Here is an 11,433-nt window from a genome sequence, read left to right on the forward strand (position 1 = left end):
GTCCCACATCGGGTTCCCTGCTCAGCAGGGAGCCTGCTTCTCCCTCAGCCTACCACTCCCTTGCTTGTGCTCACTCACTCTCACTCTCTGATAAATAAATAAAATAAATAAGTAAATAAAATATTTTTTTAAAAAAATGTCCCTAGGAACAAAAAAAAGGGGGGGGTACACTACCTCCACCTCTATTAGTAAGAAATGCCTAAACTAATTTTTGATATGGCTACACAATGACCTCTCCATAGATAAAGCAAAAAAGCTCCAGTCACCCAGAGTGACATGGCAGAAATATAATGCTAAGAGAAAAAGTCAGGGAGTCGAAGACTATATACTATAGTCTCTCTCTCTCTCTATATATATATATAGTCTATATATAGCCAAAGATGCCTATTCTAGATCTGAAGTTGAGTGATTAATGGACAGATGGTCACTTTATTATGATGCTTCATAATTTTCAAGCATGCTTACATATCAAATAGTAAAGAATAATTTTTTAATAAATTTTAAAGATATATCCAGGGACAACTGGGGAAGTCTGAATAAGATTTATAGATTGGAGGGACGCCTGGGTGGCTCAGTTGGTTAGGCAGCTGCCTTCGGCTCAGGTCATGATCCCAGCGTCCTGGGATCGAGTCCCACATCGGGCTCCTTGCTCATCAGGGAGCCTGCTTCTCCCTCTGCCTCTGCCTGCCATTCTGTCTGCCTGTGCTTGCTCTCTCTCCCTCTCTCTCTGACAAATAAATAAATAAAATCTTTTAAAAAAAAAGATTTATAGATTGGATAGTAATATTACTAATTTTCTGATGTTTATCCTTATACTGTGGTCAAGTAAGAGAGTGTCCTTGGTTTTAGGAAAAGCACCATGATAGCACTTAAGGCTGTTGGAGGATCACGGTGTACAACTTACTCTCAATGGTTCAGAAATAAATGGTATTCGTATATGTACACACACACACACACACACACACACACACTGTATTAGTTTGCTAAGGTTGCCATAACAAAATATCAGAGTTCAGGTGGCCTCAATAACAGAAATGTATTTTCTCATATTCTGGAAGCTGGAAGTCTAAGATCAAGGTGTCAGCAGGGTTGGTTTCTTCTGAGGCCTCTCTCCTCACCTTGCTGCCACCTTCTCACTGTGTCCTCATGGTGAGAGGTCTTTCCAAAGTATGTGCACACCCCTAGTGTCTCTTCCTCTTCTTACAAGAACACCAGTCATATTGAACTAGGCCCTATATCAAAGGCCTCATATTAACTTAATCATCTCTTTTAAGACCTTATTTCCAAATACAGTCACTTTCTGCTAGGGGTTGAGACTTCAACATATGAATGGGGGGGCACACAACTCAGCCCATGATAGAGTGACGATAGATACATAGATACATAGATAGATAAGGAAGGCAGGAACACAGGAAGAAGGAAGGAAGGAAGGAAGGAAGGAAGGAAGGAAAGAAAGAAGGAAATTTGATAAAATGTTGAGGATCTGGGTAAAGGGTAGATAAAAGTGTTCTGCACTATTCTTGGAACTTTTCTATAAACCTGAAATGATCTCAAAATTAAAAGCTTAAAAGTACATACATGGGGCGCCTGGATGGCTCAGTGGGTTAAGCCTCTGCCTTCGGCTTGGGTCATGATCTCAGGGTCCTGGGATCAAGCCCCACATCAGGCTCTCTGCTCAGCAGAGAGCCTACTTCCCCCTCTCTTTCTTGCCTGCTGTTCTGCCTACTTGTGATCTCTCTCTCTGTCAAATAACTAAATAAAATCTTTTTCTTTAAAAGTATGTACATATGGGGTGCCTGGGTGGCTCAGTGGGTTAAGCCTCTGCCTTCGGCTCAGGTCACGATCCCAGGGTCCTGGGATCGAGCCCCGGATCAGGTTCTCTGCTCAGCGGGGAGCCTGGTTCCTCCTCTCTGCCTGCCTCTCTGCCTACTTGTGATCTCTGTCTGTCAAATCAATAAATAAATCTTCAAAAATAAAAATTTTTAAAAGGTACATACATATATGAATGCATTTATAATCAGGCCAAAAATATACTTAGAATTTTACAATGGTGCATATATGTTATTCCTCAACAAAAATCCATTAAGTCCAAAGGAACAGGAGGTTGACATTGGCAAAGCCAGCAACCCAGCTGAGTAAGAAGAGGACTGAGAAGAGTCTGATCACCAGAAGGTTGCAGGCAATCTGGAGAAAGACATTCTTCTGGACTGATGGGGTGGAAGCCAGATTAGACTGGGCAGTAAGGAAACGGAAAGAGCGCATGTTGACAAATCTTTATCATATTTTGGCTTGAATGGAAGGAGAAAGATAGAGTACCGAAAAGGAGATTATGTTGAAGGAACGGAAGACACTGGATTGTGGTGAAATTTGCGGGCAGAGCCAGAGAGCAGGAAAAGCCTAGAAGCCCATGCTGTACCCGCACTGAAGTCAAGCTGCCTGGTTCAGGAGGTGCCTAGGTGGCTCAGTCGTTAAGCATCTGCCTTCAGCTCAGGTCACAATCCTAGGGTCTTGGGATCAAGCCCCACATCAGGCTCTCCGCTCAGCGGAAAGCCTGCTTCTCCCTCTCCCACTCCCCCGGCTTGTATTCCCTCTCTCGCTGTCTCTCTCTTGCTGTGAAATAAGTAAAATCTTTAAAAAGAAAAAAAGCTTCCTCGTTCAGAACCACATCCTGACTCTGCCACCTCTCAGCTCTCTCAGCTTTCCCATCTGTGGTATGGGTTGATGTGAGAACAGATTCTACCCATAGAGTAACCATAAAGATTAAATAAATGAATAAATACAAAGCATCTAAAGGAGGTTGTGGTAGTTATTATTAGCACAAAAGCAGGGAAGACGTGATGGAAAAGAAGGCGGAGACGTGGAGAACTTGGGAGAGCAGTGGAGGGTGAAGTTGGACCATGAGAGGAACCCCTCATCCTTGGGAAATACCAGGATTCGCAGGATTGATGGCAGAAAACCAACAGCTGTCTCTCTTCCTGGCTGGTCGACAGTTGGTGGGGAAAACTCTGAAGAAGGGACCTCAAGCGTTTGAAAAGCACTGATGGGACAGTTTGAGGACAAAAGACAAGAACAGAGTTTGAGGAGCAGCTTGAAGGCCCAGGAAAAGCTGGAGCCAGGACTCAGCCCCTGTCTGATCTTCCAGGAAGGTCCTCACAGATCCAGGGCAGGCCTGGGTGGGGTGGGGAGGGGTAGAGCTGAGACAGCCAGGTCTGTGAGGCCCTTCTGGCCAGGGAGGTGGGAGCACAGGGCTGCAAAGTGCTGAGTGTACAGGTGAGAGAATCACCAGTGAGTTCAGGCTGGGCTCCTGAAGCAGGAGGAAGGAAAGAGACAAGGCCGAGATTGATCACAAGGAAACGGGGGAGCTGGGGCCTGGAGGTGTCCCAGAGCTCAGAGAGCAGGAGGTGTGGAGGTAGCCGGGGGCAGAGCTAGACAAAGGGAGGGCAATGGTCAAAGAGGGAGGTGTGGGGTGTAAGGTCTTAGAAGTTGAGCTGTTCCACGTGATGGTAAGGTCCACAGTGTGACCACTATATTCGTGGCTAAAGTGACAAAGGCCCTGGAGGTGACTGGTCAAGGAACTGAACAATGAACATGTGGGGGCACCATCCGTGTAGCTGAGAAGAGCCCCCAGCTGGTGGCAGGATGGGAGTGGAGAGGATGAGGATGAGGCAGGCTCCCAAGTCGAGAGAATGAGGCCAAGTGCCTCATTGAGAAAAGTAGAAGAATGACAGGACAGAAGAGGGTATCACAGCTTCACAGGGAAGGGCTTCAAATGATGACACAGGAGCCATGTCTAGATCCAACACTGGGATCAAGAAGAAATTCAACCAGGCTTCTGGCTCCTCTCATACCTGGAGTTTGATGGAAGGAGCCATCTCCAGCCATAAGGACCACAGGGAGATGTCCTTAGGGATGGGAGGCACATTGGTTCTGTGAAGAGCTCGAGGGGGTGGCAAGTTGGCTTATCAAAGACCGCACAACCTGGCCTTTTATTCATATGCTATCCTCAGATTCACGTGCAAGGCCAGGTTGGTAGTAAGTGCTCAAAAATATTTGCTGAATAGAAGGATGGGTGAGCGCATGGGTGGCAAATGAACAAATGAATGGGAGAGTGATGGACAGGTAGGTGGGTAGAAAACAGGACGGAAAAATGGATGGGTGGTGGATAGGTGAGTGTAAGGGATAGGTGGGTGGAGAGATAAGTGAGTAGGTGGATGGATGGATGGATGGATGGATGGGTGTATGAATGGATGGATGGGTGGATGGGTGGATGGGTGGGTGGGTGGATGGGTGGGTGGGTGGATGGGTGGGTGAGTGGATAGATGGATGGGTGGGTGGTGGATGGATGGATGGGTGTATGAATGGATGGATGGGTGGATGGGTGGGTGGGTGGATAGATGGATGGGTGGGTGGTGGATGGATGGATGGGTGTATGAATGGATGGATGGGTGGATGGGTGGATGGGTGGGTGGGTGGATAGATGGATGGGTGGGTGGTGGATGGGTGGGTGGGTGGATAGATGGATGGGTGGGTGGGTGGATGAGTGGGTGGGAGAATAGGTGGATGGGGGGATGGATGGGTGGATGGATGGATGGGTGGGTGGGAGAATGGGTAGATGGGTGGATGGGTGGATGGGTGGGTGGATAGGTGGGTAGGTGGGAGAATGGGTGGGAGAATAGGTGGATGGGTGGATGGGTGGATGGATGGATGGGTGGATGGGTGGGTGGGTGGGTGGGAGAATGGGTGGATGGGTGGATGGGTGGATGGATGGATGGGTGGGTGGGTGGGTGGGTGGGTGAATAAGAGGATGAAGAGGAAAAAAAGTATGGGCATAGGGATGAGTAAATCAACAAATGTATGAATTAAATAAACCGGGCAATCCAGGAAACATGAGAGGTCAGCCCGGGAGGTCAGAAATGTGACAGAGATGATACGTCAGGCCCCTCCCTCGCAGTCCAAACCATTCATAAGAACATTTATAAGCATAAGGAGTTTGCAAAAGCCACCATCCCTCTGCTCCCTGGTTTCCCCCAGTCCAAAGGCTTATCTGTGGCCACAAGCCCCCATCTGTGGCCCTCGCATCTAGACTGGCGGGGCAGAGGACACGATACCAGGGAGCACTGGAAACCAATGGGACCCCTCTTCCCTCTCAGGATCCAGATGGAGAACCCCAGAAAGCAGGGGAGAATGCAGACCCCAGCTCTCATCACAGAAGTTATGGACCTGCCTTCACCTCTCTCTTGCCTTAAACAGGTCATCCAGTTTCTCCTTGACACTCTTACTGGCAAGATTTTTCAGGAAAAGTGCCCCTGTCTTGTCCCTTCCATGCCACCCCAGTGTTGTGAGAAGGTGAACCAGCTGCCTGATCTAACTCCCCCAGCCAAGGAAGCCCATGACGAGGGTAGTTGCTGGCCTGGCCTGAAGAATCTCCCCTTTATCTGGCTGCCCCCCACCTCATCTGCCAGCCACAGGGTTGCAGAAGGAATAGGTTTCCTCCAAACCAAGATAAGTATCTGAGCTTTATCTCCCCTCAGCCTCTGATCTTCCAATACCCTGTCCCCCAGACCATACCCCCTCCTCAGCCACACCATGGAGAACAGAGATAAGGCCCTCCTGGCCAGCAGACCACAAGAGGGGTGTGGGGGAGGGGTCTTCCCTTTGGTCCACCCAAAGCTCGAATTCTGCTTCCTTCCCTAGAGATGGGCCCCAAGACAGCATCTGGACAGTCATCCCAGCACCTTCACAGCCTGGGCCCTGCACTCTGCTCTCTAGCACCCAGCATTGATTATGTCCTAACTGACTCATTTCTCATCTCGGGGCACCAATCAAAGGGAGAAAATCCTGCCAGTCTGAGCACCAGGGAAGCAGGACAGTGGAGCACTGGCTGCCACAGGGTGGCAGAGACTTCTCCAGATTCTTGGCAAGAAAACTGATGGCTGCTGGGGACCCCTCGGGCCTGAAAACCGGGTCCAACATCCCAACTGTTCAGCATCCTTTCACAGACATCTCCTCTAATGCCACGTCCCATGCTGGGTACTGGAGTCACAGAGCAAGTCCCCACCTTCACAGAACACCTGGGAGCCCAGGTAAGCAGCAGCTAACCCAGCCTGGGAAATCCAGGGAGGCTTCCCAGAGGAGGTGACATTTCCCCTGGGTTTTAAAGGATGAAAAGGATTTCTTCAGACACAGAAATAAGGGGAAGGCCATTCCAAGCAGAGGGAACCATGTGGAGAAGTCTTGGAGCCATGAAAAAACCACGCGTGATCGGGCAGTGATAATAACTGAAGTGGCGGGCTGTCAGGTCCATAAGAGGGAAGAGGAAGCTTAGAAAGGAGCATGAAAAGGGGCGCCTGGGTGGCTCAGTTGGTTAAGCATCCAATTCTTGGTTCTAGCTCAGCTCATGATCTCAGGGTCATGGGATCGAGCCCCACGTCAGGCTCAGTGAGTCAGTGAGGCTCCTCACGCACTCAGTGAGGAGTCTGCTTGAGAGTCTCTCGTTCCTTCTCCCACTGCACTCCCACGCACTCACACTCGCTCTCTAAAATAAATAAGTAAAATCTTTTAAAAAAAAAAAAAAAAAGGTAGCAGGAGCATGAAGAGATGAGGTCCCAGCATCAGGGAGGGTTAGGGGCTGGTTTTGAAGGGCCTCAAAGGCCAGAAGAAAGACTTGGGACTTTATCCCATGGGCAACAAGGCACCAATGGAAGGTTTTTGCTGGCACAATGGTCAGCTGGGGCTGTGTTTCGGAAGAAGCTGTCCAGCCGAGTACAGCAAGGGTGGCATCGCAGGAGTGAAGATGGGAGAGCAGGCGGAGGCTGCCGCCGTTGTCCTGGAGAATGAGGCTGGCAGCCCAGCTGGTGGCAGGGCACTGGGAGAGAAGGACCCATGCAAAAGGCTGGCGGGCTGGATGTGCAGCCAAAGGGACAGCAAGGAGTCCAGGTTGAGTGCAGGTTTCCAGCAGGTTGTAGGGAGCGGGGCAGGGGGGAGGCGGGCCATGGAGGAGTTCGGTGGGGGGCACGTTTAGTCTGGGCTATCTCTGGAGCATCCCAGGGCAGATGGGGATCTCAGAGGCAGGCCTGTGAGGTGTTACCCAGGGCCTACAGAGTCAGTGCCACCTCTGGGTCTAGAACGCAAGCCTGCCCCGCCAACTTCCCAGGGCCAGTGCTGCCTCTTCCTACTATGGTCTCTATACACCTTCTTCCTGTTCCCGGCCTCGATGCCTTTGCTCTTGCTGTTTATCTGCCCAGAGTACCCCTTCCTCCTCTGCATCATCCCACCCACCCTTCAGTTCCAGCTAGAGTCCCAGCTCTGTTCAGGGGCTGGAGCACAGAGCCACAGTCAGAGGTGAGTGGGGCTCAAAAGAGGGAATGGTGAGTATGACAGAAAGTGTGGAGACGAAACTTAGAGCCCAGCTCAGCTGCGAACTGGCCGTGTGACATGGGACAGGTCACTCTCCCTCTCTGGGCCTCAGTTTCCTAACCTGTCTGAAGTGAACAAGGAAAGGTCCTCATCCCCAGGGAGCTCAAGGTCTAGAAAGGGCCACAAGGTAAAACAGGACCATTGATTAAGAGGTGTATTGTATCCCTTGAGGAGGCAAGTTGGGAAAAAGTTTATGGAGAAAGACTTCGTGGTATTTTCTCTGAGCCATGAAGAATGGGTACAATTTCAGCAAGTGGAGAGAGGCAGAAGCGGGCCCTTGAGCAGAAAGACCAGCCCCAGCAAAGACCGGCAGACACAAAGTTCAGGGTGTGTTCAAGGAAGAATGAGTGTCCAGATTCTGATTTCTTTCTGAGTCAACAGCTCAGGCACTTTTTGTAAGCAGGCAGTCCAAGGCAGGCAGCCTCCAGTAAACACCTTTTTGCACAATCGAGGTCACACACAGGGACGTGTTTGCACAATGACCTGTTTGCACAATCTCAGCCGACTGCTATATTCCAGCTAAACCAGCCCGGGGCAGATGAGCACAGCCTCTACTTCCGGACACGTACCCTAGCTGGCCCACCCATTCCCGCCCCTTGGGGACAGGCAGCTCCTTCACCCACTCAGGAGCCCTACGCACCGCAGGCAATGACAGAAACCGAAACGATCCAACCCGCCGTAGGGCTGCCAAGAGCGGGGTTCCTCCCCTGGGCTTCCTGACTGGGCTTTCCAGACCCCGGAGGTCACTCTGTCTGATGGAGGAAGGGGCCAGGGCAAGCGAGCTGGAGGAGGAAGTATCCACAAAGCAGACACTGGGTGTGATGGAGGGGATGACCACATCTGTCTCGTGCTTTTCAGCGCACGGGAGTGAACATTTATTGAGCACTTACTGTATACCTGGCTCTGTTGCACATGTCTCACGTGCACTATTTCACCAATTTCTCTCAAAAACCCCATAAAGCAAATACTACCATCCCCATTTTAAAGATGACAAAACCGAGGCTCAGAGAGGTTAAACAACTTGCCCAGCATCACACAGCTACTAAGTGGCAAATCCAAGCAGTCCAACCCTTCAGCCCCGCTCTTCACCTCTCAACACTAATACGAAGTCTCTAATGTCTCCCCCTAAGTAAAGTTCTTCCTTAAACCTAACTTTCATTTCAGCTGCCACAGTTCTGTTTCCTGGTGCAGGCCTTCAGTGGAGAACAGAACACAGATGAGGTCAGTAAAATCTTGCTCTGAAATACTGAACTATGCAGTGGGGGGAAAGGAAAGGAATTGTACTGAACACCTACCACGCTGGGTTTTATACCTCCCATAGTTCATTTAATCGTCACAAAACCCCTGGGAGGAATTGTTTTCCCTGTGGCAGGTAAGGCAACAGACAGAGGCTTGGAGAGGGAGATTCTGCAGCCCAGGAGATCCTCTAGGCAGAGGCAGGAGGCAGAAATGAGAATATGGTTTCTGCCCTCAAGGAGTTCACAGTCTAATGGAGGAGAGAGACAGCCAAGAACCCACTGTGGTTATACAGGATCACCAAGGAAGGAGGGCACCAGCCCAGAGAGATGCTCAGCACAGACTCAAGTCTGGGCGGGGTTAGGGGCAGGACTCAGCCAGCCGGCGGTGACAGGGGGTCAGCAAGAGCAAACACGTGGAGGTGTTCAGAGCCTGAGGCAGGCAGGGAGACGTAAGCCAACGCTGCTGGACAACAACCCAAAGAAGTGTGTCTGGGGAAGCAGAGGCAGGTAAGGCAGGAGAGGGAGGTGGGGCCAGCTGGCAGGGTACCTTGATTGTCCTGTGAAGGAATTAGGATGTGCCATAGGGCCTCTGAAGAATGGGGACCAACATGGTCAGCCATCCCTGCATATAGGAAAGCTCACTCTGCCAGGAGCTGACAGAGGGCAGAGGGAGAGAACCCAGAGCAGGGAGCCCATGGGAGCCCCAGTGAGGGTTGGGGAGACCCGACAAAGGCGGGGAGAGATGAATTTCAGAATTGTGGACAAGAAAAAGAGTTCCACAAAGGCAGGAATGAAAACTGCTTTGGGTCACCATTATATCCCTGCATCTGCTCTAGGAACATGTTTTTCTGAATGATGAACCAAAGGCCCATCCTCCTTCATTAGGGACTGGCTGGAGATGGGAGTGTGGAGAAGGGGGTGTGAGGAAGGACTCCTGGGTCCCTACATTGGGTGACTTGAAGAAGTGGGGATGGTGATATACTTTACCAAGATGAGGCCCACGAGGACTGAGGACAGGTCTGGCGAGGTGCAGAGAAGATTCATCCATTCAGTCATTCATTCTCCACTTCACTCATTCATCCAGTGTGCACTGAGGACTCACTAGGTGGCAGGCAGTGTTGTAGGCAGTGGAGAGAAAGTTTTGACCAAAACAGACTAAAACCCTTGCCCTCGTGGAACTTCCATTCTAGTGGGAGGTGAGGGGTGAGGAAAGCCAATGACAGATGGTGAAAAGGGATATGGGAAAAAAGAGGGCTACAGAGTAGCGGGTGCAATTTTTTTAAAGGGTAACCAAAGAAAGACTCAATGAGAAGGTGATATTTGAGCAAAGACCTGAAGAAGGAGAGAGAATGGACCCATGTCATTATTTGGGGGAGGGGGGAAATCCAGGCAAGAGAAACAGCAAGTGCAAAGGCCCTGAGGCAGGAGGAAGCCTAGCAAATTTAAGAAACAACAAGAAAAACAGCATAGCTGGAGCAGAGCATCAAGGGAGAGAAGAATAGGAGAGTGCCCCGCCCCCCTGTTGAGTGGGACCTTGTAGATCATCAAAAGGACCTTGACCTTGACTCTGAGTGAGATGAGAACCACTGGGGGCTTGGGACAGAGGATGGGACAGAGGATGACATGAAGTGACTTGACAGGAACTGACTTTTTTTTGGTCAGTAACATACCGGCTGCTGAAGGTACAATAGACAAATTGGTGGGGGACAGGATGAATAGAAGTAGGAGACTATTGCAACAATCTAAGTAAGAGGTTAGGGTCGTTTAATCCTGACTAGTATTGGTTTAAGTGGTAGTTATATTTTCCAACTTTGTATCATGAAAATATTGAAACATAGAGGCAAGTTGAACTGTAACAGGAACACCTGTCTCCCCAAAATTCTGCTTATAATTTGAAAGAAGAGTTGACAGGATTTGCTGAGCAGGCGGGGCCCTATAGGACATCTTGGGGAGGTTGCCACAGACAGGTGGGTATTTCCTTTTGGACCCTCCCCTGCAGCCCATGTCTGCCCCCACATCAGACTCAGAAGCCCTTTTTCCAAAAAGGATCATACGTTATGGACGCTCTGCTGGTCAGTTGGTACCTAACCTTACTGGGTCATAAATCCAATGAACTATCCAATGAACAGTCTGAACCCCCTTCAGAAAAATGCACAGAAAATTATTTATAAGCAGTTCTGAAGGGCACCTGGGTGGTTCAATTGGTTAAGCACCTGCCTTCGGCTCAGGTCCTGATCCAGGAGTCCTGGGATCGAGCCCCATGTCGGGTTCCCTGCTTAGAGGGGAGGCTGCTTCTCCCTCTGCCTCTGCCACTCCCCCTGCCTGTGCTTGCTCTCGCTCTCTCTCTCTCTCTATCAAATAAATAAATTTTTCAATAAGTCTTTATAACCAGTTCCGGGGAAATCATGGATACAAACAATGGAAGACACAAAATTTAGCCTACTACACCCAATCCAAAAATATTCAGGGTAGCAGAATCATCGCGAGTAAACCAATTTTAAGGTCACATATGAAGACCCTGAGCCTTCCCAGGTCTTCCCCCCGTTTTGTTTCCAGAGTCCCCATTTCCTCATTGTCAGTCAATGGTGGAAAATATGCAGTCAAAAAGGCCACAGGGAGTCAGATCCAAAATTTCCCATAACCCAGAGGCTGCCTCTTGAGTACTGTGAGGATTAGGGCCCCAAGGCTAGAGCCAAAAAGAGGCTTAGGGCAAAGCGAGGCTTCGAGCCAAAGTCTGTCTCCCACCGATGCTCCCTCAGGGATAGGGGCGCAGGAATGG

The sequence above is a fragment of the Lutra lutra genome, chromosome 4, assembly GCF_902655055.1.
Source record: "Lutra lutra chromosome 4, mLutLut1.2, whole genome shotgun sequence".
Classification (NCBI taxonomy): Eukaryota; Metazoa; Chordata; class Mammalia; order Carnivora; family Mustelidae; genus Lutra; species Lutra lutra.